At 33.9% G+C, this 27,634-nt stretch overlaps 1 pseudogene; it reads left to right on the top strand.

Moving 5' to 3' along the window:
* On the top strand, positions 1–27,006 carry LOC101702231 (vomeronasal type-2 receptor 116-like; annotated as a pseudogene).
* The last annotated feature ends 628 nt before the right edge of the window (positions 27,007–27,634 follow it).

Here is a 27,634-nt window from a genome sequence, read left to right on the forward strand (position 1 = left end):
ATGAAATCCACACCGGAGGAGGAGGAGGAGGCTCCTGGGGACCTGGTAGAAGTGATGAGAGTGATATAATGGTGCCTGGAGGTACACAAACTCATCTTGAAACATTTTCCAACTGATTTTTTCACAGGGACACCAGACCTCAGATGCAGAGCTTCAGGGGAAAATGTTGGAAATTTCTTCAATGACACAGAGGAGGCTTGGATAAAAGAAGTCTGGATTATTTAAGTATCTACCCTTTGTAAAATGATAAACCTCATTCACACTCATTCATATGTATATGCCTATCTACCTGCATAAATATAAACAGAGGAGACCCATTCTCCTAGCTGACACTGCAGATCCCATCTCCCTTTAGAATTAAGCATCTGGAGATACTTATAAGATGCCCTTTTTGAGTATTCTCTTATTTTTCTTGCAGCTTCCTCTCATAATGTGCAACTTGCCTGAGGATGGCTGTCTTCAAAGCAGGAGCACCAGTTTGTACAAGGATGGAGATGTGTTGATCGGGGGTTTCTTCTCCTTGTACACTTGTTTTTACTTCACTGGTATGTCTCATATAAAACCCAGCAAGGACTTCATTATCATAGAGTAAGTATCTTTTATTTTATGTATTTTTTACTTAATAATCAGGATCAGAAATGCCTGGGGTTTCTGAGTGGACAGATCAATACTCTCTGTATCCCTATCCTGTTGTTTCTGTGGTCACTTGCTCAGAACTGTTCATAATTTATTTTTTAATCCTGTTCCATTTTTCAGTGTTTGAAAACAGGAGAAGATAATTTCTTCATATTTTAGCCTCTCTTTCTACAAGATTAGATTTCAATGGATACACCGTCCTTCACCTTGTTACTGTATTATATACACATTTCATTATGCCCAACTTGCCACTGAATGGCATTAACAGGTCTCTATTATACACTCAGTCCAAGTCCTGGATTGGACTAAATACTATAAAACTGAAGTAAATATTCATTTCCTAAAGACTAGGGTCTAATATTTCTCCACTGCATAAAATGTCTTATATCCCCACTGCTATTTATGCCCTACCTGCTTGGAGATTCTTACTGTAGATATTCAGTTACACTTTAAAATACTTTGAATGCTGTGGTTTCATTTCAGTGACTCTCTTTGACTGGATTTGCCAGTCAAAGACTCAGGCCAGAAATAAGGGACAATATTCTGTGAAATTCCATCATGTAATATGATTCTTCTTTGCGTTCCTTTTCCTCATTTTCAGATATGCCCACATCAGTTCTGTACATAACCTTATTATTAATAAATACAATTTGCATGGAGTCAGAGGATTTTAGGAGATGACGTGTTCATTGCAACAGGATTTGTCACCAACATAATATTTGTTTATGTCTTTTGTTAGATAGTAGAGCTAGAATTGTTGTCTTGACTAGTTGTGCAGCTTGGAAGGACAGCAGGATTAAAAATTAGGGCACCTTCTGACCCCAGGAGGTGTTTATACCTATTTCATTAAGATGTTTACTCATATTTTTGTTCTCAGGTAATTTTAAGATGTTTATACATTTTTGAGACAAAGTTTTATTATGTTGCTAGTGTTGGCCAAAACTTTTATACTCAAGAAATCTGGCTTTAGCCTCCCAGTTAGCTGTAAATAAAATCATGTGTCATTACACCTAGCATTTCTTCAAATAATTTTTAAAACTATGTTTGATGTTCTTAGTCAGTTTCTTTAAGGTAAAAATTTTGATTCTGATGGTTGCTGTTTATTGTTTCCAGTAGCTAGTAACAGGTTTGGAAAATTATTAGGTAAATGATTCAAAGAAGTGTGATATGTATCTCCTGCAATCTTTTTAAGTAAAAATTACTAAGGGCACTTACTGAAACAACTAAGAAAGCTTTTATCTAATCAGGGAAGAATCATCAGTATATTGACCACTGCAGTGAATTGCAGAAGAGTTGAGAGAGATCCCAAATACTGCATGTGCTAATGAGAGTCTACAGCCAAAGTGAAGCATAGAGGTGAGGATGGGAAATTACTCAGAGACAACATTAAAGGTCATGAGGACCAGGCTAAACCAAACTGAAAGGATTCTAGAGGAAATAACTCCACTGTGAATGGACATAATCTAAGTACAGTAAGTGAGGGGGAACTGGTCAGATACCAAGTGAGATCAAATTTAAAGAATATTTGAAAGGTGCTGGGGAAAAAGTTTGTTTCTTTTCCTGAGGGAGGAGAGGATGACTGCTCCTTCTCTTTCCTTCTTCTGTCCATGTTCACCTGATCACTGTGGCAGTCAGTCTTTTCCCTGACCATGTACTGTATACAGTGTCTGTGTCTGAAAATAACAGCCTTTCAATTCTGGGAGCTTTTAATGGCCAGGACACCTTATGCTTTAAGTAAAAATCTTGAAGTGCCCATGAAAATGCTTTAAGATTTCCTAAAGTCAAAATGAAAAGGAAGAGAAGTTTTGGAAAGAAAAATATGTAGAGATATAAAATATATATTTGTCTTTACAAGATTATATTGTAAAATAGAATTGTAATATTATAAAGAAGGATAAGCCCCATGTATACCTATATACAATAGCCACAATTGTTGTAAATAAATTAGTTTTTATAGTATCCTGGAGATTATAATTTTATATATATATCAATAGTAGGATTATTATATTTCTGCCATTCAGTATATTTTACATCAGAAAAGTTGATCTATATCTTTGTATAGACATCAATATCATGATATTATGCCTATACAATATCATATCTTGTAAAACTAACAAGGTTTATTTTCACCAAATTTGAATGTTCCTAATTTTCAAATGGTTTCTAATTTTCAAGTTTTTATAAGGATGATAATAGATAGATCTTTGAGAGAGGTAGATTGTTGTAGCTAGATGTACATTTTCTGATTAAAGCAAGTGAATTCTGACAAGTACAATGACTGGATTCTAAGCTCTCTATAATTTAAAGTTATTTTGTGCACATGATTAAAGAACCCTTGAGAAGCATATAAATAAATACTTCCAACAACCATGTAAGAGGAGTATTTTTTTTTATCTTTTCACCAAATTTGACATGACTTTTGCTGTGTGCAGATAGATTTTCATTGAAATATTTAAATTTTTTTAGGGTATTGATACTGATTACATATTTCCATATAATCTTAACCTTATTTTATGATTTGCCTTTTACCACTTTTTCAAGTGTATTATAGACTTTTCAACACTTCAGAAATGTTCTGCATTTTCAACAAAACATTTCTTTACAAAGTATTTAAAGTATTTTAAGGGATTTTTGCTTGAACTAAGCATTTTTGCATATAATATTTGAAAAATTGATATGAACTTCTAGGTAGAGAAAATACAATCATCTCACTAAGTTTACACATACATCTCTTTTAACCCTAATACTTTTTGTGGTACTGAGTTTTGAATAGAGGCCCTTCCCACTGAGTTGCATGCTCAGCCCTTTAATAATTTGTTTAGGTTTACAATATTGAGACAGCATCTCTCTAAGTTTTTATATTGCCAAAGCTGGGCTAATACTTATGAGCTTTCTTTCTCAATATCCTACAGTGCTAGAATTACAAGTTTTTATCACTGGACTTTGTATTTATTTTAATATATATGTTATTCTTCAGAAACTGTTCAGAGATTTTGGTTTTCATTTTGTATTGAATATGAGTACAGTATCTAATTTTATCTTTCACAATAATTAACGTTCACCATGAACAAAATAATTAATATTTATCTACTGTTTTCCAATACAAACTCTCTGATATGAGGAATACATCTATATACTTATGTGTAAAAATAAATAGAAAGATTAAACAGAGGTCATTTTTCTTTTTTATTCTACCTTGTTGTATTGAAATCTAAAATTTAATAATTAAAAATATTTTATTTATTTGGTTATTCTCTAAATTTTTGTCATCTATTTCTGAATTACTTTCACTAATTTCAAAGAATTCTTATGCTTAAAAACCCCTAAAGTTTTGCTTTTGCCATAAAATCCTCTTCATTTTTCATGAGAATAGTGTGAACATCAACAGAACTTGATGGTGAATATTGACACCTATGCAATATACTCTTTTTTTTTTCTTAAATTCTTTTATTGGTACATTTTAGATATATAATATGTTTACATTTATCACTGGGTGCTTGTTCCTGTACATGATGTATATTGATTCTTATATTTCCCCATTCCCTGTGCTCCCTTCCCTGTTTACAAAGACTTTGTTTCCATTTTTTCCTTTTCTTGTAATTTTTCCTTTCCCTTTTTTCCTTTCCCCTTCCCCTCCCACATCCGCTATCGCTTTGGACCTTTTTTTCCTATTTCAAATTATCTCAACCATGAGGAACAAGAAATTAGAGACATTTACAGCTAAATGGATGCACATTGAAGTGATACTCTTAAGCAAAATAAATAAGACACACATGTGTAAATACCGAATAGTTTCACTGGTGTAAGAAACTGAAAGTGTAACTAAGGATTAAAATGCAATATACTCTTTAATATTTTCATCTTCTTCAATAGAACTGTATGATTTTGTTTAAGTTTTTAGGACAAAATGTTTTTTTCTATTTATATACTACATTCATTTCCCCCATTATGCTTGATGTTAGTGATCTTAGGTTGAAAAGTTTTGACAACTGTATATACACTTACTCTTTGGTTGGTTATTGTACATTTTATGAATCATGAGTCCTCTTCAGACTTTTTTTAGGTTTCTGAGTGAATCATCTTCTACTTCATCAGATATTTATACTGGCACTTCTCTTCAATTATTTTCTCTGCTGTCCTACTGCATATTAATTTTATGGAGTAGAAATTCCAGAGAAATACTAACCAACTCTAATGCACAAAAACAATATTCCGTTGGAATATTTGGAATATTGTTTTATGGGCAAAGCTAATAACACACAGCTTCTTTAACAATAATCATTACTCAGCATCCAGAGCAGATCACAGCACATGTGCAGTGCAGTTTTTTGTTGTTAACATGAGATTTCTAGAAGTTGAGTGAGTGGCTCCACCACACATCATCTTCTGGTGCGCACAGAACACCTACCATGAGCCATTTCTTCTGTATTTAAGGAAGCTCAGTGTTTTGCTTAGAAAAGTTTTTCTTTAATTGCAGTAAAAATTGCCAATTATAAGCTGGTTATTTTTATTGGATGAAATGTAAAGTACTGATTTTATTTACATTTTTCAATATTTGAATAAAGGAATTTCACATTTCTATCATTTCGTGTACATCTCTACATGGATGAATGTGGACAGAAATTTTGTTTTAGTTATCTTTAGAGACACAACGTGAAAGGCATATATTTTCCCATGGTTAATCTATGTATAAGAAATCAGTGCTGATTAGTATAATGTGTCATATACCCTATGGTAAAGATAATGTTTTTCTCTTTCCAGGAAAGATAAGATTGAAGAAACACTATCCAAGTTTTAATGACAAACCCAGATTTATTTTTGCATATTTTTGTACTTATAACTAGCTAATACAAACTTTACAAACACACAAATTATTATCTATAGTTTTTCTTCAAAAATAATATTTTAGCAGACAATACCAATTAATTAAAAAATAATTTGTAAATACATTTGGGTTTACTGGATGTTGCAATTTTTATTCTTTCAGAACTCTGCTGAAATATGTAGGTATATTTCTACAATTTTACATTATATTTTATTTCAGTCCCTTTGAGTAATTATATGTACATTTTAATAAACAGATCTTTCACAAAGGTAAACACATGGATTTAAATCTTGCTACATGAATTTGCATATTGTTTCATTTTCTTACATGATTTGCTTTAGAATTAATTTTCCTAATTTTCTTTCATTTAATTAAATCTTTTGAGTGATTCCTATTTTATTGACCATTCTGTTATAAGTTAATAATATTTTATCAGCTTCTTTAATATTGACCTCATATTCTTACTTACCAATCTCTTACTCCAATACTGAATTATATTGAATATATATTTATTATATTTTCCCTTGGTTTATACTGCAGAATTATTTCACTTTCTTATATAATATTCTTTCCTTTTGTTTATTTGCCAAGAAATACAACACTCGAAAGTTTTAGCTAAGAGGAAACATATTTTCTAATCTTTTTTCTTCCCTGGGTGTTTATGTGGCCTCAAGTTACTAAATTCTAATCACTGATTTGACTTTGTCTGTTACATAATCCTAATTCTTCAGAGTGACTATTGATTCATACATTCCTTACATATCCATTAAACATGTAGTAAGTTTGCATTTGTGCCTATATTAGTAGAAGTGAGGGTATGATTTCCAGTCTGACTGCTCATCCAGTATATTACTGAATCAGAATTTCTGTGGCTAAACAAAAGATTTCTCTCTTTTGGGCATTTCCAAAACCGATTCAAGTAAAGAACTTACTTGCTCATCAGGCTCAAACCTGAATCATATTAGGTTTTCTTCATTTTTGATACAGGTAGCTTGAGTTTTATACATAGAGGATCATATGTAAGATAAAAATATGATTTATCAGGGATAACATGTATATCTATTTATGTTCATCATCATTACCTCTATCATCCATGATTTGTTTAAAGATTAAAAGATGCTATTGTTATCCATCTTATAATAATGTTTAAATACATTACTTCATAATACTAAAATCTCTGTTGAACATGTCACATTATAAGATTATAAATGTGCTTCTAAATCACTAATTACCTTTGCCTTTCTAAATTTATGTGTCTAGAATTGTGTCCTTAAGGAATATGTGGGTAGGATAGTTGTGGAATTTTGTTTAAATTTTTCAGCTTTAAAGGAATACCTATTACAAGACCACATCAAAAAATGTGTTTGACTGACTCCCCAATGCCAGATGAAAATCTTAATATGCTTTCAATTCATTTCCCTTCAAATTTTATTACCTAAGTATAATTTAATGTTTTAATTCCTAAGAGTTTAAATTTTTCCTTCTGACTTTCAGATAGTTTGTATTTAGTATTTTATTTTTAAAGGTCACATTGCTAAAGAGTTTTTAGACACCTGTTTCATTTTTTATTTCCAGTTATTTATGGAAATATTTGCTTCGAGTTACCAGTTACTGGAAGGAGAGAAATCAGATATTCTCAGATTAACTTAGAGTCATGGAAAAGGAAATGAAGACAATACTTGACTGAAGCAGACACTAGCATCATCTGAAGGAAAAAAAGACACTAAATAAAGACCTTAAAATCACTTCAAATTGCAATGACACAAGCAGCTTAACACATATGGAAATCCACAATTTTTTATCATTATCAATAACACAAAAACATTAAAAATAATAATGGATTTGGATATTTCATCACTAAACATTCAAACTTAACAACATGAAAATAAGAAAATCTTATAAATTATTCATAGAAATAAAATCAGCAATATATATTAACCAGAAAACCTCCAAAATAAAAATTTTCAAAGAAACATGTAGATTTTTAAAAGTTGGAAGTTGGGCCTGAGATTTAGCTCAATGATTTCACTGCCTGCTGCACAAGTGCAAGGACCCAAATTCAATCCCCAGTACCAAAAATCAATCAATCAATCAATCAATAAATAAATAATAAAAATTGGAAGTTTCATACATAGGTTATATCACATGATAAAAAGTAGAAAATTCAATTTTAATTAGGCAGGAAACATAAATCAGTACACCCCCCAAAAAATCCCAAAACACACAAGAAATTAGAAAATATTCAAATATAAATTAGATGTGAAAGAAAAATATAAAATGCAGGAAACAGCTGTAAAAAAATATAGGTGAATGATATAAAAAGGGCTGAAATTTGAAAAGTCCATTATCTTCTAAACAAATGAGAAAATATAACCAGTTTGGAAGCTGCTATTTAGTTATATAATAATGATAAATTACAAGTGTAGAATATAGCACTTATCCAACTAAAAAGTACACAGTAGAATAACAAAAGAAAGTACATATGAATACATGAAAAATAAACCCTAGAATATGAATAAGTAATCTGAAAATGGAAAACAAAATATTCATAGCAAAATAAAGGATACATGTTAATTATTATAAAATTTAAATAAGTTTTTCCCTTGAACACTGTATAAACTGTGAAATTTGATAAGAAAATGACAAAATTAGTCTTTTTGTGAAAGATGTGTAGAAGCCAAATTAAACTTGAAAAAATTTCAAAAACAAGACATCACAGTTATTATGAGTATGATTTGACAAATGCAATGAGAAAAAATCTTTAGTAGTTTTATTAATTAACAAAGAATTAGATAAAATTCATGATAAAATAATAAGGAAATAAGTGCATTATGTATAATGGCATGGATTTTCAAATTATCAAAAAGAAGCACTGTGATCTTACATATAATAATATTTTAAGATAATGTAGAGACAAAAAAGAAAATTAAGTTTATACTTAGGAGGATGAAGAAAAGTAGAATTTAGAGAGAAAATATCAATTAGAGAATATATGGCAGTATTCTGAGGAATTTCAACAACCCTTCTGCAATACATAAAGTTTTTGCAATAATAAAAATAAAAGTTAAATTAGTAAGTCTTATCTATTAGACACATATAGATAGCTGTAGGTCACAACCAAAAAATACATATTCTGGGCTGGAATGTGGCAGAGGAGTAGAGAACTCAGATAGCGGGAGTGTTCTTGGGGCCAATTTACATCAATGCAAGAAGAAAATAATACATATTTTTCTCCATCAAACAGGGAGAATTAACAAGATGTGCATGTGAGCTAGGCTTGTCACTAAGCCTCAAAAGAGAGGATAATCTGAAATACTACAAAAAGATTCTCTGCCATAGTGTTGCAAAATGAAATATCAGCCAATAATAATGCAAAAAGGTCATTTTCTTGAAGACCATATACAAGATGTTGGAAAATGTGGAGCACAGGGCCTAGGTAGGATAAACACTACTAGAGATGTTAAATTTTGCATTGAAATTATGTTTCTATTTTTAATGTAAAAAGGATGATATATGTACACTGCCATGTATCTTAGTATCCTAGGAGTTTTCACTCTGTCTCTTCTTTATTTCTTTTACAAATATCTTTGCCTTATCAAATTTTCTCCTCCTTTGAGGCTTTGAAGGTGATGGAGCTTCGTGGGTTTCAATGGCAGAGCCAGCCTTCTGCTACATTATATTCACACCACAGATGCCATCACATTCTGCATGTACACCCTTCACTTAGCACTATTTTTGCCCTTTTTAGAATTTCAAATTCATGTGGATGTCATGTTTGCAATATGGATTATTTAGTGGTGTATTACTGAGGGAGATTGTTGTAGGGTTTTTTTGTTTGTTTATTTTAGTTTCTAACTCCATACTATGTTCTGTAATCTTTCTAAATTTATCAGGTACAATAGTTATTTTGTAGATTTCTTTTGATTGTCTATATAAATAATCACGTCATTTGCTGTAGGGAACAGGGAAAGGAGATGTTACTAGATCCTCTGCAGTTAAGTCCTAGTCTCCTGCGAGCCACGGCAGCACAAGGAAAATTGCAGGAAAGGTAGAAAAATGAGACTGAGAAGAAGGTGAGCTTTGGGTCTGATCAGTGCTGCTCTGGACAGCAAAGACAAAGCCCCCAGCTTATCGCACCTTTTATTCAGTACTCAGTACATCGAGAGAAACAAATGTAACAAATGACTTGCAGAGAGTTCAGTACATCCTGGGTAAACAAGATGTAACAGTCCAAGAACAATGAGGAACTGAGTAGATATTTGTTCTCCCAGGATGTTTTCAGCTCCCAGGATGTTTCTTGTCCTGGAGAATCACAGCATCATTGGATCATTGAGGTCTCAGTTGTGACCAGAGGCCAAAATGGAATTATGTCTCAGAATTCCATAGCTGGGCTGTAGGAAGGAGAACTAGGCTAACCAAATGATTTTACCCTAAAATTATGCAGCATTGCTCCTGACAATTTGCAAAACAGACAGTTTTGCTTCTTCCTTTCCACTCTTTATGTCATTTATTTCTTTTTCTTGCCTTATCACTCTGGCTAGGACCTTCAGACCAGTGCTGAAGTTGTGAGAGTGGAAAGTCCTCATTTCTAATCAGATGGAGAAACATTTTTTCCCATTAAGTTTATTGGTATGGTTTAGGTATAAAAAACTGTTACATTCATCATTGGGATCTTGTACCATTATACGAGTATCTTGGTTCTCATTTTTTTCCCCTTCCTCTGCCTTCCCTTCACCCCCTCAACCCTTCCCTATTTGCAAAGACTTTGTTTCCATTTTTTTCTTTTCTCATATTTTTTTCTTTTCCCATCTTTCCTTTCCCCTACCCCTCCCAGTTCCCCTGCTTCTTTAGACCTTTTCTTCCTATTACACAAATATCAATTCTACATTTTTAAAATTACAATATCAAGATCTAGAAGACATTACCACAGTTTTTACAGAATATAAAGGATATAGAAAGGATATTACAAAAATCTTTTTTGAAGTAAATTTGACAACTTCTTTTTAATTGGGTTGTCTATTAATGAGCTTTAAGAGTTCTTTATATATTCTGGTCATAGGTTATATGCATTGTAAATATGGTCTGTTTAAGGACTACTTTTCATTTTAATGATGTCATTTAAATTTCTAAATTTTGATGGAATCTCATTTATCAATTTTTTTTTTATACATCTTTTTTGTATCCGAGGAAGTTCTTGCCTACCCTAAAATTCGTAAACATTTTCCCTTATTATTTCTTCTAAAAGTTTTATAGTTTTGGTCTTTCATATTTAGGTTCATAGATCCTTTCAAGTTATTTTTATGTATGGGTATAAAGGGTGAAGGTTAATTTTTTATATATGGATACCAGGTGTTCTAGTGCCATTTGCTGAAAACACTATCTTTTCCTTGGCTCTTGAATTGAGTTTATATTCTATAAAATGTTAATGTTAAATACTCTTTCAAAATTCAGTGGACCATACATGTGTGGTTCTAGATTCTCTGTTTTATTCCAGTGATCTATATGTCTTTCCTTACACCAACACTGCCTTGATTACTGTAGCTTTAGAGGAAGTCTTAAAATTAGGTACTAAATGTCTTTCAACACTGTTTTTCTCTTTTACTTTTTATTTTTCTAGGTCCTTTGTACTCCTATATAACTTTTAAATTTCAATATCCAATGCTTCATTTATAGCAAGTATACATAGGCCTGAATTTTTATATATACCTTGTGTTTTCTAATCCTGCTAAATTCAAATACAAGTTATAGGGGCTCCTAGAGATTTCTTAGTATTTTCTCTGTAGATGATCCTTTCATCCACATATAAAGATTTTGCTTCTACCTTGCCAATCCTATCCTAATTGTGTCATTTTATTGTTGTAGTTTTTCATAGTGGGAAATATTTGTAAATATTTCCACCTGTTTCCTGCTTTTCGCATTCTTTGCATTTTCCTCTATAAATGGAACCATTTTCCTCTTTGTGTAAGTATATGGAATTTTGTAAGAACCTTTTAGACCCCATGTTATATTATTTGCTTTAGTAAAACTTCTAAGACCTCTTGGCACCAGTTCTTCCAGAAAAAGATTACAATTTCTAAGTGTTTATATTGACATAGAATGCTGTTTTAACTCAGACACCTGAGGAAAAATATATCATTAATTACATATCTATACATGATTTATTTGCTTTTGAAAATTGTTTAGGCTAAAAAATTAAGAAAGCACCTGATTCATGGTTTTGTGTGGAGCCTTGCCAGTATTTCCTCCTAAGACAGAAATATGAAGCAAGTTTTCTTTGGTCAATTTTAAGGAGATTAATCTCATCAGTGAAAAATCCACAGGCAGAATCCAATTTAACACTAATCAACTTTCAAAAATCAACCTAAAACCAGCACATTCAGCTTTAGGCTACTAGGAAATGAATTTGAGGGGGAGACACAGCATTCAATTAATAAGTCAAATGGTTCTGGATCAGGATAGAGTCATGTACTGAGCCTTTTATCTAAGAACTACTTTGCTCTTTTTTCAGGCTTATGTCCTACAATTACCAGAATGTTCTAGCCTTCATTTTTGCCATCGAAGAAATCAACAGGAATCCTCATCTTTTACCCAACATATCTCTGGGATATGATTACCATAATTTACTTTACAGTTACTGGAAATTATTAGAGAGTGTCCTCATGTTATACACAGGACAAAAAGAGACACCTAACTATAGCTGTGGGAGAGAGACTAAGTCCATAGCATTGCTAACACGATCACCATGGGTAATTTCTTCTCAAATCGGATCATTGCTTGAGCTCTACAAATTTCCACAGGTGAGGGATGGTATATAGGGAGGGATAAAATTATGTCATATTAGTTGACAGTTTCAGGTTCAATTCCTAAGAATGGCAAATGGATGGACTTGGTTTGTGTTACACAAATTGTACAACCCCTAAGTGTAACACAATGAGATTTAACCATTACTCACATTTTCTTTATGAACATCAGAAAGGAGGGACAGAGGAAATTAAAGATTTCCTAAACTGAGTCTGCTCAGTTATTTTCTAAAACAGGATACTTATGAAATGAGATGATTAAATAGATGGGACAATGAATATTGCTTCTGCAATTTTCATCTGTTTCTTAATGCTCTTGAGGTTTAAGACTGTGCTTTTGTCAACTCTCTTCACATAACTCCCAATTTTCATTTCCTTTTAGCTTACCTTTGGCACTTTTGATCCTGAGTTCAGTGAAAATGGCCAGTTTCCTTCTCTCCATCAGATGGCTCCAAAGGATGCATTTCTGGCCCTTGGAATGGTTTCCTTGATGCTTCATTTCACCTGGACCTGGGTGAGACTGATCATTACAGAAAGCCAGAATGGTTTTTGGTTTCTCTCAGATGTGAGGGGAGAGATGGACAGGAATGGAGTTTGTGTACCATTTGTAAAAATGATTGCAAATGCTTTTGTATCCTACCTCTCAGTTACAATGCTGCAAGATTTCCTGACTAGGGAAATGCCACCAGTAAATGTGGTTATTATTTACTATGATACTGATAGTCTAAATCATATCAACTATCAGATAGGGGTACATTTAGTGACATGGAGAGTCTGGGTCACAAACTCTCAATGGCATGCTGACATGGCTGGGAGAAATTTCGTCCTTGATTCATTCCATGGGACTCTCATTCTTTCACACCTCCATGATGAAATTTCTGGTTTTAATAAGTTTATCCAGATAGCTACCCCCTTCAAATACCCAGAAGACACTTTTCTCACTCTGTATTGGTTCCAGAATTTCCACTGCTCATTCTCTGATTCTGACTGTTCGCTGAAGGACTGTACACCTAATGCTTCTCTGGCATGGCTGTCTGTGAATCATTTTGACACAGCCATGAGTGAAGGGAGCTACAACACATACAATGCTGTATATTCGGTGGCCCATGCCCACCAGAAGATGCTTGCTCAACAAAGCCAAGCACTACTAATGGGAAATGGGGGCACTATGGTGTTCTCCCCCTGGCAGGTAATGTATATTTTATTATAAGGCAGGCCCTGTTATCAGGGTCATTTTAAAGTGCCTTCTGCAAGTGCTCAAATCCAGTAAACAAAAATCCTTTTTGAAAAACTCAAAAGATTCTGTATTAATTTTATTGTTGAGATAAATTTTAACAAGGAAATGAATCAAGATCATTACATTGGTTCCAAAGAATGTTAATGTTTTACTTACCTCAAGTTTTCAGTAAAAATCAAAATATTTACCATACAGTTTTGAAAAAGACAATTGGATAATGTATATTACCTTGGGTAACAAATTGTGCTAAACACTACAGCAGATATTTTATCAAAAATTGACATTGAATTGTACAACCAGTTTGGTATTGATAACCTCATTTTGCCATTAGATGCTGTGGGAACAATTACAAAAATGTGAGCAGAAAGCTTTATCATTCAGATAAACCATATATTCACATGGGTTTTGTTGAAATATCTTCTCTTATAGCTGATATTTTATATACATTATGACATTTAATTTATTCAACTTCATTTGATGCCTTGTTAAAGTTCCACTCAAAACAAGCAATAAAGATAATTAGATACTGTCCCCTATTCAGGTTTTGTTTTCTAACACTGGGATCCAATTCATCATAAAATAAGGCATCCTTTTCAGCTGCACTCCTTCCTGAAGAACCTCTGGCTGAAAAATTCCACTGGAGAACTAGGGAACTTAGACACAAAAAATAAAACAGATGAAAAGTATGATGTTCTCAACTTGTGGAACTTTCCAGAAGGCCTTAGACTTAGGATGAAAGTTGGAGGGTTTTCCCCTCATGCTCCACTTGGTCAACAGCTGTCTGTATCTGAGGAGATGATAGAGAGGGCTGCAGGAATTACTGAGGTAAGTTGGATCTGCACTTTGCATTTTATTAGACAGAAATGAACAAAATCTTGTATATTTTGTGCCCCACCCTTGGTCATAAATGGTCAAAAATGAAAATTTGACAATTCACCTTTCATTAAAAAGCATTTTATTTGTCCGATTTCTGATGAATGGGAATAAAGCTCATTTACTTAACCATATTTTGGTCAATATTCACATTTTTATCATTAAGTAAATATGGGATTCAAGCAAGTATTTGGACTTAAGCATTTATACAAATTAAATCTGTCACTATGGTTGTGAAAGATTAAGTAGAATTTAAAAATGTTATCAACACTCATCTGATTGTCCCCAGACTCCGCGCTCTGTATGCAGTGAGAGCTGCAGTCCTGGATTCAGGAAATCTCCTCAGGAGGGAAAGCCTACCTGTTGTTTTGATTGCACCCCTTGCCCAGAGAATGAGATCGCCAATGAAACAGGTAAGAGTAAAACTTCTTGACCAGCTGTCTTGCTTTCTTTTGTCTCACATAACTGCAAGAAAAGAATATAATTTTGAACAGAAGAGCAAAGGCAAATTCTTTCTTCCTTTAATTAACAATTTACCTCTGTAAAATTACCCTTTCAAAAACCACACTCACTGTCCCTTAAGCTATACTTCAGATCATTTCATTTTAATTTTGCTTTCCTTGAAATGGGATGCAGAGACCATCTACAACTGGGCCACATCTTCAGACCTTTTAAATTTGTTATTTTGGGGAAGACTTTCACTAAGTTGTGCAGGTTCATTTAAAACTTCTTATCCACCTACCACAGCTTCCAGAGGAGTGGGGAATATAGGCTTGATCCCCTCTACCTGGCTCTTTGGTGTATTTTTCTAGACCCACTGAAAGCATTATGTTCCCAGCCCATTATGGTGATGCATGCCTATTATCTCAGAACTCTGGGAGGTCAAGGCAGAAGAATTGGTAGTTGAGCTCTACCTGGGACAAGTTAGTGACCTAGTGAGACAATTTTTCAAAATCAAAAATCAAAAAGGGCTGTAATGTAATGCAATGTGAACCCCCTGGGTGTTGTCCTCAGTTCCAGAAAAACTAAGTAATGAGAAAGTGCTATGTTTTCAAGGGGAAATAAGAATAAAGATATGCTGTGTATGGGAACCTAATGACTCCAATTAATGTAAACACTATAAGCCATAACATGAGCTAAGATATGTAATAACAAGTATGAAAAATAGGATGGGGTGGGGCAGGGCAGGAGGAGGTTACAAAATGAAGCAAGCTGTAGTATGTAAACATAACCACTCCCCAAGATGATTACAAACTGCATGAACCACAAACATGTACTAATAAGACTATTTTTAAAAGAATAAGTAATGAATGAAATGAAAAAAAACCCTCTTTACTTCCCAACATTACTTCTGTTTCACCTCCATCATTATATTTAACAGAATATTATTAAGTACCAACACTTCAACTTCTGTGAAACTACATTTAGATACTATTGAAGACAATGATCTTCCAGATTCTTACTTTCTCAGTACCTAACACTTCCCTTGGCACAGGTGCTGGAGGGATTGTGTGAGTGTAAGACAGAGGTGTGCATCAGTGTACAGCATGTTCTAGCCTTACCTCAATCCTTAGCATTTTATCCCTGCTCTCCTGGAACTCATAGGAGATTAAGGGAGATGGCATCCTGGGGTACATTCCACAAACTGTGCGTTTAAATTTTTGAAATGACTCTGAAATAAGCACTGTCATTAATCCCACTCAAAACACTCTTGCTTACGCTGAACACACTTATCCCATAATTCTTGCCACTATCTGAAGTGGTCTTTGATAAGCATGTTAGTTTTCATTCTTTGGCTGCAACATCTCCAAAATGTTTACCTTGTACATTCATGTTGACTTTGGGGGAGAGCCAGAGGGAGCTCTGTGGCAGACCCAGTGATCAGGTGGATGAGGATGCGCCATGTTTTACACCCCTCCTTTCTCATTGAAAGGGGCTTAGCAGCAGGGCTCCCTGAATGCTCGCCTCATAGAGACACGAAAGAGGACTTTCAGAACTGATTCAGAAAGGGGAAAGAGCGATGGGATAAGGGCCTTCAGACCAAGAGGAAGTATTTTGAGAGAAATTAGTGGCTATGTGCCTTTTACTGACATAAATTTTTAAAAACGTTAACATTAGCCATTCTTTTCAATCACACATTGCATATTGACATGAGTTATGGTTGGTGACACTGAGCTGCAAGGGTTATATTTACACAGAATATAGGATGTAATCAATGACTACATCTACATTTTCAATCAATGTATAATAATTTTATTCACAGAGCCCATAGCATCTGTATTATATTAGATGACTATAAGGTATGATCATTTCTTGATATGATTAACAGAAGTAGAGATCATGAATTCCTCACAATTTGTATAGTAGGTGAAATATATATAATGAGGTTCAATGTTATTGAACAAGACAGAAGATGGGGATGAATTTTGTGCATGGTGCAGAAACGGTATAGAAAACTAATGTTGAAGATTTTTGAATATCATAGTATCATCTTGGTAATAACTGAATTTATGGTAATAAGTGTTCACATGTTAAAATTGTCTCTCTGCTACATATTATTTATTTATGATTTATGTGTGTTTTCGTTTTATAATTTGCTTAGGATTATTTTAAATTAGTTTTGAAATATAATAAATTTGATATTATGTACAAGACAGTTATGTTGGGTGTGCACAATCACATTGGTTGTGTGATAATTTGAAATATGGGTTCAATGTGGATTTATAAAGAAGAATGCATCTAAAATCAGTTGCTTCTGGTTTAAGAAATACACTCTTCAATGACATGTGTTTACTATTTGATATTTCAAAAGTTTTTTAGTGTCTGTATTTGAGAATATTACTTATGAAAGCTTTGGGTTGAAGGTGAAACTACCTTTGAAACAAAATGTGTACCTTCTATATACTTATATGCTGTTATATATTTATATAAAAAGGCTTAAGTTCAGCATTTGAAGATTTTATCAGAAATTAGAAAAAATGAGAAAATTCAAGAAATAAAATTCATTGTAAGAAACAATATGGAAATAAATCTTAAGAAAATGAATTCATGGAGAAAACAAACAATAAAACTAAAGTTGATTCTGTTAAAAAAACCTGATAACCTTTATATAGTTGATCAGGAATAAAAAGAAAATTTGCAAAATAAAAAAAAACATAATTACTAAGTAATTGGTCATTTGCACAGATAAGCCAGAAATCTTTCATATAAAAATTGTATGAATAGTTTTACATGAATCTATGAAAAATTTCTTGGAATTCAGGAATTCAAAAGAAAACAGAAAACCACCCTAAGAAAATTAGAAAAAACTGCACAGTATCATATGTATTAACCTATGAGATCATAATTTAGTACTTTCTCAAAATTTCTACAGTGTTTAAAGCCTCACTGGTGAAATAGTGTTGTGTGTAAGCATTTAAGGCCACATTAATACTAATTACTCAAAGTCTTTCACAAAAATTACAAAGTGGAGAGCAAGTTATTTTATGTGAAGAGTTAAATTCTTGCACCCATTGCCTCAAATGATTGCAGGACAAATTTTCACTACTTTTCTTTCTGAAGGCTACGCAAAACTATGACGGGGGCCTAGACCAGAAACACATTTGATTTACCAAACATAATTGAGTACACTAACTTCTTGGAAAATAAAAATAAAATAAATAACTAAAAATATAATACCCTGAACACTTTTTGATAATTCAGAAATAATGACAGTAGCAACTCTTACTAAAAATTAGAAGTAGGAGGAAATTGTCTCATTTCCATAAATAATATTTACCAAATGCAAAGCAGATATTGTATTTTGTGGTTCAATGTGGAAAACAAGAATGAGACAAAAATTGTCCATGTGACTACTTCTACTATTATGCTGGAAGACCTGGCCAATACAATATTTTCAGGGAAGTAAAAGTAAAAATTTCTCAGAAAAGATTTAGTATAACTGGTATTATTATCCAATGTTAGTACTGTGTAAGCATAAAATCCTAGTGAATTAATGACTTTATTTACTGGTGACTAAATAGAAGATTTATGTTAAGATATTCTTAGAATTCACTCATATAACATATGAAGATGAAATTTATAAGATAATTTTATTACATTTAAAAGTAAAAAATATCTACTGATGAATTCTTTTAGTGCTTGTAATTAGTGATAAATTAAAGGAAATAATTTACAAATACAAAACTGATATATGCAGTTGGATAAAACATGTTATTAGATGGAAGTTTCAATGAAGAAGAATGGCAGTACTTACCAAATTGATATGCTGATTCTAGGCAATTTCAGTAAATATTCAGTTATGTCTTTTGGTGAAAATTACTACCTTATATAGGGTGACAATTCTTACTCTTCCTGTTATGAAGTCCTACTGGAAATGTCTGCTTACCTGAAACCTCTCAAATTATGGTGGTCTGTCAATAATTGATTAATGATTGATTGAGAACTCAGAACAGCACATACAGAGATTTAATTTAGGTAGTCAGTGGACTGTTCTTTGTGAAAAAACAAGTACTTTTATGAATATGACAGATTAATAAAGACAATAAAGGTCATCCACAACTTCATAATAATCTGACTAGTATTTATGAGGAATTGTTTCTTATATAATATACTACACGTGTGGAAAAAAGTTAGGAATTTTCCTCAAGTAACAATGAGCATATTGGGGTAAGGCCTGTGAATATGAGACAAAAACTGAAATTGTAGTCATGATAATTTGAATTTCTCACTAGACATGGAGCAGTGTGTGATGTGTCCAGACCATCAGTATGCCAGCATTCAGAGAAACCACTGCCTCAAGAAGTCTATGACTTTTCTGGACTATGCAGACCCCTTGGGGAAAACACTGGGAGGATCAACCCTGAGCTTCACTATTATCGCAGCTCTTGTTCTTAGCCTATTTGTGAAGCACCAAGACACTGCTATTGTCAAGGTCAACAACCGGACTCTCAGTTACATCCTGCTCATCTCTCTCACCTTCTATTTCCTCTGCTTCTTTCTCTTCATTGGCCATCCCAACACAGCCACCTGTATCCTCCAGCAGACTGCATTTGGAGTTGTGTTCACTGTGGCTGTTTCCATTGTCTTGGCCAAAACTATCACTGTGGTTCTTGCCTTTAAGGTTACTGCTCCTGGCAGAAGGATGAGGCAGTTGCTGGTATCAAGGGCACCTAACTACATCATCCCCATCTGCTCCCTCATCTAACTCACTCTCTGTGGAATCTGGATGGGAACAAATCCACCCTACATTGACACAGATGCTCACTCTGAACATGGCCACATCATCATTGTGTGCGACAAGGTCTCTCTCATTGCCTTCTACTGTGTCCTGGGATACCTAGGCTCACTTGCCCTGGTGAGCTTCACTGTGGCTTTCCCGGCCAGGAACCTGTCTGACACCTTCAATGAAGCCAAGTTCCTGACCTTCAGCATGCTGGTGTTCTGCAGTGTGTGGGTCACCTTCCTCCCTGTGTACCACAGCACCAAGGGGAAGGTCATGGTGGCCATGGAGGTCTTCTCCATCTTGGCCTCCAGTGCAGGGCTGCTGGGCTGCATCTTTGGCCCCAAGTGCTACATTATTTTGTTAAGGCCAGAAAGAAATTCTTTGCATGGATTTAGACATAAAGCACATCCTGGAAGAAAGAAGCCTTCTTAAGTAAAAAAAATTCTTTTACTAAATGCAGAAATATTCTAACACAATTCTGCATGATATTTTCCAGTTTTATATTAGATTATACTATGGTATTTACTTGAATAATCAAAGAAAATGTTCTTCTTGGTGTAAGAGCATTGCAATTCCCACCACTTGTAATAATTTCCTTTTTAATTTGAATTTTATTCAGAATGTTTGTTCCATTAATTCTATTACAAACAATCTTATTTTTTATTTTCAATTTTGTTATGTGATTCAATTTATTTTGCCTTCCTCTTGGCTCTGATTTTTACTTTTTACTCATTTTAATAACTAATGGTTATATATAAATCAGTGTTCCTGAATCCTTAAGTACATTCCATTGTTTTTTATTTCCAAGAAATGTCATGCTTATAATATGGTTATATTATAATTATTTGATAGCTTATTATGTAGTTTTTTTCTTTCTCACATTTGTCTTTTGCAATATTCATGAAGGTGTTTTGTAGAATTTCTCTCATTGTCATGTGCAGTAACTAAGATTTTTAAATGCAACATGGCAAGGTATTGAATTTAAATGTCTATTTGGGGAAGAACTAGGAACTATGGAGAAGTGATTTTTTTCTATTCATGATTTTATATATCTTTCCATTTACTCTTATTTAATCATCCATTATTAATATGATACATGATTTTATATGTGTGTCTTATTTTGTACTCTTTATGAATACCTGTACATGATATATATGAAACAGTTTTTCCTGCCATATTTCTTCCTGGGTATTATTTTGAATTTCTCATGACATTTACAGAATGAATAGCCCACCAAACCTTAGCCAAGATAGCACCATTTTGTTGTGCACCAGTGTTTACCTGTCTGTTGTGTCCTCACCAGGTGTTGAGGCTCTGTGGCAGATTCTGGCACAAGTCATCCAAACATGTGACCTGACAATACTGGTGAGACTCACAGGGTTTGTAATAAGAATAGGACAGCAATACATTTACCCATAAATTTTTCAAGACCCCTGTTCATCCTGATTTTTGGCATTTAACAGATTAATAGATAAACTGTGGCTTGGTAAGCAGGATTTGTCAACTTTTGTAATGCAGCTTTCCATAAGTTATACACCATGCTGCATGTGACTTATAATAAAATTATTTACTCATCAAAGTAGACTTCTCAAAGTCATTCTTTGGACTCTGTGCCATCCCAATTCAAAGACTGTTTCCTTCAATCATCTCTAGAAAATTATGAAACACTTGGTGCCTGAGTAGGGATGAGTGACCCAAAGATGACTCAGAGCAGAATGGAAATCCTGGGGTAGCCCTCTTTTATGTGATATTAGGTGACATGCCTTGTTAAATTGTGGTTCAACAAGAAAGTGCATGGTCACATGAAAAGTGCTGAATCCACTAAGGAACATGTGTCAAGCTCTGGCAATAATACATGTGTGACAAGGGTGCAGCAGATGTGGGTGGTAGTGTGCATAGTGATACTTCCTATCAAATCTGAGCAACCTGTCCTGGGGAAACTCCAGGACGGTGACTATCCTGGATGTCTGATAATCACCCTGTGATTGCAGGGATGACCTGAAGGTGACTTAAAGTGTGGGGAAAATATTACTTTTTTGTTAATGAGCAACCTTCAAAGGAAAAGAAAGCTGAACATGATTACAGTGGTTGTGGTCAATCTCATGGCAAAGGGAGGACATGCTGAGTTCTAAGCTCAAACCTGTGCAAAGGAAATTACAAGAGGAAGAATCCTGGAATAAAGCTGTTAAAATGCCAGTGCTCAGAGTAGAAAGAACCAGGAAGGTGGAGATGGTAGCTTCTTTAAACCTGGAGAACAATCTCAAGCTGGAGTCTAAACTCATTGATTTACAGAGGTGCTCTGGCCACAAATCTGGATGTGAGGCAGGAGTAAGTATAGCTTTTGGGCAGTGCACTGCCTGAACATGGTCTTGTGTGTTATCAGGTTAAGCTTAACCTCTGACTCAGGTTAAAAAAGGAGAGGGAATGAAACTTCTTACTTTTCTGTGTAAATTTCAAGGGAACCCATTGTTTAACATCTTGGCTGGTTGGTAAAGTTACTTTTGGATTCTATGGTCTATTCTAATATTGTATGTGACTTTCACAATGAATAATTTCTTATCAACAGTATGAAGAAGGTCTTTAAACTGCAGTTACAGGGTTAAATTTCTCTTCTGCTAATTTCTATTTACAGTAAGATAATTTTGTCATTCATTCCTGTAAATAGTGGAAGGTTGTCCAGCCCAAGTTGGAATGTAACACCTACGAAAATAAAAAAAGACATTTTACAATTTGAGTGGTTTCAAAACATATGACAGCAAGTAAGCAGTATGTAGGAGTTAGAAAAGAAGATAAATTATTCATACGAGGATATACTTTTTGTAAGTAGATATTCTATGTGATTTTTTCCTACCAGAATGGTAAAAATAAGAATGTAATCAGAAGGTGTGAGCTAGTCAGAGACACTTTGTGAGAGTTGAGAATTGGGAAATAGGAAGAAAATGTTGAAATGGGAAGGGAAACAAGGGAGAGGGAAGGGCAAGGAAATAAATGGAAAAAGGGAAAAATGTGAATAGCAGGAAAAAGTGGAAAGAAAGATTTTGTATGTAAAAAGGAGAAAAATGGTAGAAGGGAAGGGAGAGGAATAGGGAAAAAAATAATAAGATGTATTATGTACAGGCACAAATTCTCCATGATAAATGTAATCATTATGTATAGATAAATTGTACCAATAAAATTGTTTCTTAGAATTTAATAAAATGATAATTAAAAATGTTACATCTGCTGGGTCTGGGGCCTAGGGGTCCCCAGACTCACCCTCAGTGGGCCTCTCCAATATAGTAAGACTAAGAAGCGTAAGAGAAGAGCAGTGTGAATCAAGAGTGTTTTATTATGTGTATTGTGAGAGAAAGTGGTACACAGCCACTTTTCTTTTTTTTTTTTTTAGTTCTTTTATTGGTACATTTTAGGTATACAATTCATTTACATTTATCATTGGGTGTTTGTACCTGTACATGATATATCTTGGTTCTTATTTTTTTCCCCCATTACCTGTGCACCTTTCACCCGCTCTGCCTTTCCCTATTTACATAGATTTCATTTCCATTTTTTTTCTTTTCTCATAGTTTTTCCTTTCCCTCTTTTCCTTTCTCTTTCCCCTCCCTTCACCCCTTCATCTTTGGACATTTTTTCCTGTTTCAAATTATCAATGATTCATTTTAAACATTTTAACTCTTGTTTACACTATCAGTTTCTCACACTAGTGAAACTATTTAGTATTTACACGTGTGTCCTATTTATTTCACTTAAGAGTATGGCCTTGATACGCATCCATTTAGCTATAAATGACTTTAGTTTTTCATTCTTTATGGCTGAGTAGTACTCCATTTTATTAAAAAAAAAACAAAACCCACACTTTCTTTATCCAGTTTCCAGTTGATGGGCACTTGGGCTGCTTCCAAGCTTTAGCTATTACAAATTGTGCTACTATGAATATGGGTGCACATATATCACTGTGGTATGATTCTTTTAATTATTTTGTGAAGATATCCAGCAGGGGAATAGCTAGGTCAAATGGGACCTCTAGTTCTAGTTCTTTGTGGTATCTCCATACTGACATCCACAATGGTTGCACCAGTCTGGACTCCCACCCACAATGGAGAAGTGTTCCTTTCTTCCCACAGCCCTGCTAGCATTTGTTATTTGTTGATTTCTTGATAGAAGCCATTCTTTCTGGAGTGAGGTGGAATCTCAGTGTTGTTTTCTTCTGCATCTCTTGAATGATGAGTGATGTTGAACATTTTTTCATATATCTGTTTGCTGCTTTTACTTCCTTGTCTGAGAAATGTCTGTTCATTTCAGATGCCCATTTTTGAATTGGTCGTTGAATTTGGGGGGTTTGATTTTTTTTCAAATCTTTCTTCTTTATATATTCTAGATAGTAGTCCTTTGTCTGAGGTACAGCTGCTAAAAACTTTTCCCATATTGTAGGTTGTCTGTTAGCTCTGTTGGTGGTTTCTTTTGCAGTGCAGAAGCTTTTTAATAAGATGAAATCCCAGGTGTTGATTCTTTCTGCTAGTTCCCATGCTGCTGAGGTTTTCTTCATAAAGGCTTTTCCTATGCCAATGTCTTCAAGAGTTCTACCTAACTTATCTTCCAGCAAGTTTAGTGTTTCTGTCTTAATATTTAGATCTTTAATCCACTTTGATCTTAGTTTAGTGCACGGTGATAGGTATGGGTCTAGTTTCAATCTTTGGCAGGTTGAGATCCACTTTTTCCAACACAATTTATTAAATAGACTATCTTTCCTCCAATGATGGTGGTTGGCTCCTTTGTCAAAGATGAGGGGGCTGAGCATGTCTGGAGTTGTTTCTGTATCTTCTAATCTATTCCACTGATCCTCAGGTCTGTTCCTTTGCAAGTACCATGCTGATTTTATCACAGTAGCTTTGTAGTATAGTTTCAAGTTGGGGATTGTGATACCCCCAGCCATGTCTCTGTTGCTTAGAATTGCTTTAGCTATTCTAGGTCTCTTATGGTCCCAAATGAATTTTTGCATTGTTTTCTCTAGTTCTGTGAAGTATCTTGTTGGAATGTCAATTGGCAGTGCATTGAATCTATATAGTAGTTTTGGAAGTATGGCCATTTTCACTATATTTGTTCTTCCTACCCAGGAGCAAGGGATGTCTTTCCATTTCCTTGTATCCTCTTCGATCTCTTTTTTCAGAGTGAACAGCCACTTTTCTTGAGTGGAGGTCACAGGGTTTAGACACTGCTGAATGCAGGCCAACAGTCTGGTTTTTATAGGATAAAGGTCACATCCCACTTCCCTTTTCCCACTATTTTTGGAAGATCTCTACTTGATTTATCAATTGAAAAGTGAATTGATATGGTAGGTCCTCATAATAGGAACCATTGACTGCACGTCTACAAGAGGAAGTTCTCAACCACAGACTGTCAGCTCAGCTGCTTGCTGAATGCAGAGTCTGGTTCCTTTTTCTCTTAAGCAGGCTTCTAAGGTAATTCTACCTAAGGCTCTCAACAGTCCATACATTCCCCTGACTGGAGACAATCATCAAACTTCTGTTGGGATCAGGAGGAACAACAACTCTGGCTACTTCCTGCTGGGTGGGGGATGTTAGCTGGATTTTACAGTGGATGGCATGCATCAGGAGGCTGATCTAGCTGGCTGTGGTAGAAGGAAGATTTTCCCTTATAAATTCTTCTTAAAGTTTTATAGTTTTAGTCTTCCATATTTAGGTTCATAGATCATTTTAAGGTATTTTTATGTATGGGAATACAGGGTTGAGATTAATTTTTTAAATACGGAAGCAGGTGCTCTAGTACCATTTGCTGAAAACACTAGCTTTTCCTCTGCTATTGAATTGAATTTATGTTCTATAAAATGTTAATGTTAAATAATTTTTCAGAACTCAGTAGACCATATATATGTGGTTCTATTTCTAGATTCTCTGTTTTATTCCATTGATCTATATGTCTTTCCTTAAGCCAACATGGCCTTGATTACTGCAGCTTTAGAGGAAGTCTTACAAATAAGTAAGAAATATCTTCCAACACTTTGTTTTTACTTTACTAGGTCCTTTGTACTCCTCCATAACTTTAAAATTTCCAATTCTTCATTTATAGAAAGTATACAAAAACCTGAATTTTCATATGTACGTTGTATTTTCTAATCCTGCTAAATTCAAATACAAGTTATAGGGGCTCCTAGAGATTTATTATTTTCTCTGTAGATGATCATTTCATATACATATAAAGATCTTACTTCTACCTTGCCAATCGTATGCTAATTATTTCTTTTTATTGCCAGACTGTTTTGGTTTGAGCCTATGTTCCAAAGTTTAATGTACAGATGAAGAGTAAGCATATCTTCCCTTGTTCCCTGCCTTAGGGAGAAAGTATTGTATCCTTTCCATTCATATAAGGCCTTTTTGCTGGAAGTATGGAGTACATGTCTTTTATCTGTTGAGAAGGTTCTGTTCTACTTCTAGTCTCCTGATAGCTTTTACAATGAACAACTGTAGAATTTAGTCCAATGCTTTTTCTCCAACTACAGACAGGATCATACAGCTTTTTCCTTTCCTCTGTTAAAATGTTACTTATAGGAGTGAATCTTCCCATGCTGAACCAACACTGCCATCTCTCTAATAAAACTTTTTTCATACTGCCAGATCTGACTTCTAATAGTTTGTTTTGTTAAACAAATTTTCATCTATGTTCATAGAAAAAAATATCTATTTTCTTCTATTATCTTTAACCAGTTTTAGTATTAGCACAATGCTGATTTCCTAAAATGAGGAGAGTAATGTTCCTTTTTTTCCAGCTTTAACTGTTTGATATAATTCATCAGTTAAAATGGATATGAGGCTGTTGTTGTCATATAGGTAAGTTTTCAAGCAGGGAATATACTTTATTTAATAGTTGCAATTCAAATTTTATATTTCCTCCAGAGTCAGTTTCATTAATTCGTCTTCCAAGGTACTTCAGAGAAGTTGTCAAATTTATTTTAAGACAGATTTTTATAATATGCTCTCTATGTTCCTTTAAAATTGTGGAAAATCTGTGGTAATGTAGTCTAAATCTTGATATAGTAATTTAAAAATGTATCATTGATATTGTGTAATAGGAAGAAAAGGTCTAAAGTAGTAGGGGAAGTGGGAGGGGTAGGGGAAAGGAAAGAAGTGAAAAGACAAAATATGAGAAAAGAAAAAAATGAAAACAGAGTCCTTGCAAATAGGGAAGGGTGGAGAGAGTGAAGGGAGGGTGTGGGAAGGGAAAAAAATTAAAAACCAAGATATATTGTGTAAAGGTACAAGATCCCAATGATGAATGCAAGTGTATTTTATACCTAAAATGTACCAATAAACTTAATGAGGAAAAAATAAACTCATCAAGGAAATTGAAAGGGAAGCAATACTTCCAAATTCAATCCTGGAAGCAAGTGGTTCTTTGATTCCAAAACCAAGACCCAACTCAGAAAGAGAACTACAGGCCAATCTCCCTAATGAACATAGATGCAAAAATCCTCGACAAGATACTGACAAACAGAATACAGAGGATCATCAAGAAGATCATACAGCCTGACCAAGTCAGATTTATACTAGGGATGCAAGGATGGTTCAACATATGTAAATCAATAAATGTAATGCACTATATTACCAGAGCCAAGGAAAAAAATTATATGATCATATCAATAAATGCAGAAAAAGATTTTGAAAAAATCCAACATCATTCATGATAAAAACTCTACAGAAAATTGGAATAGAAGACCTTTGTATCAACCTGATTAAGGCTATTTAATCTACAAAGAACAAACAGACAGCATCATACTAAATGGTCAAAAACTGAAAAACTTTCATGCTAAAATCAGGAACAAAATAAGGATGCTCACTATCACCACTTCTGTTCAATATAGTTCTGGAAACATGAGCCACAGCAATTAGAAAAAAAAGAAATAAAAGGAATAAAGATAGGAAAGGAAGAAGTTAAACTGTCATTATTTGCTGACAATATGATGATCTATGTAGAAGACCCAAAAAGCTCTACCAAAGCCTTCTAGACTTAATTGACAAATTCAGCAG

Source organism: Heterocephalus glaber, unplaced genomic scaffold (genome assembly GCF_053883595.1).
Source record: "Heterocephalus glaber isolate CG9 unplaced genomic scaffold, H.glaber_assembly_v1.0 deba00001859, whole genome shotgun sequence".
In the NCBI taxonomy this organism is placed as follows: Eukaryota; Metazoa; Chordata; class Mammalia; order Rodentia; family Bathyergidae; genus Heterocephalus; species Heterocephalus glaber.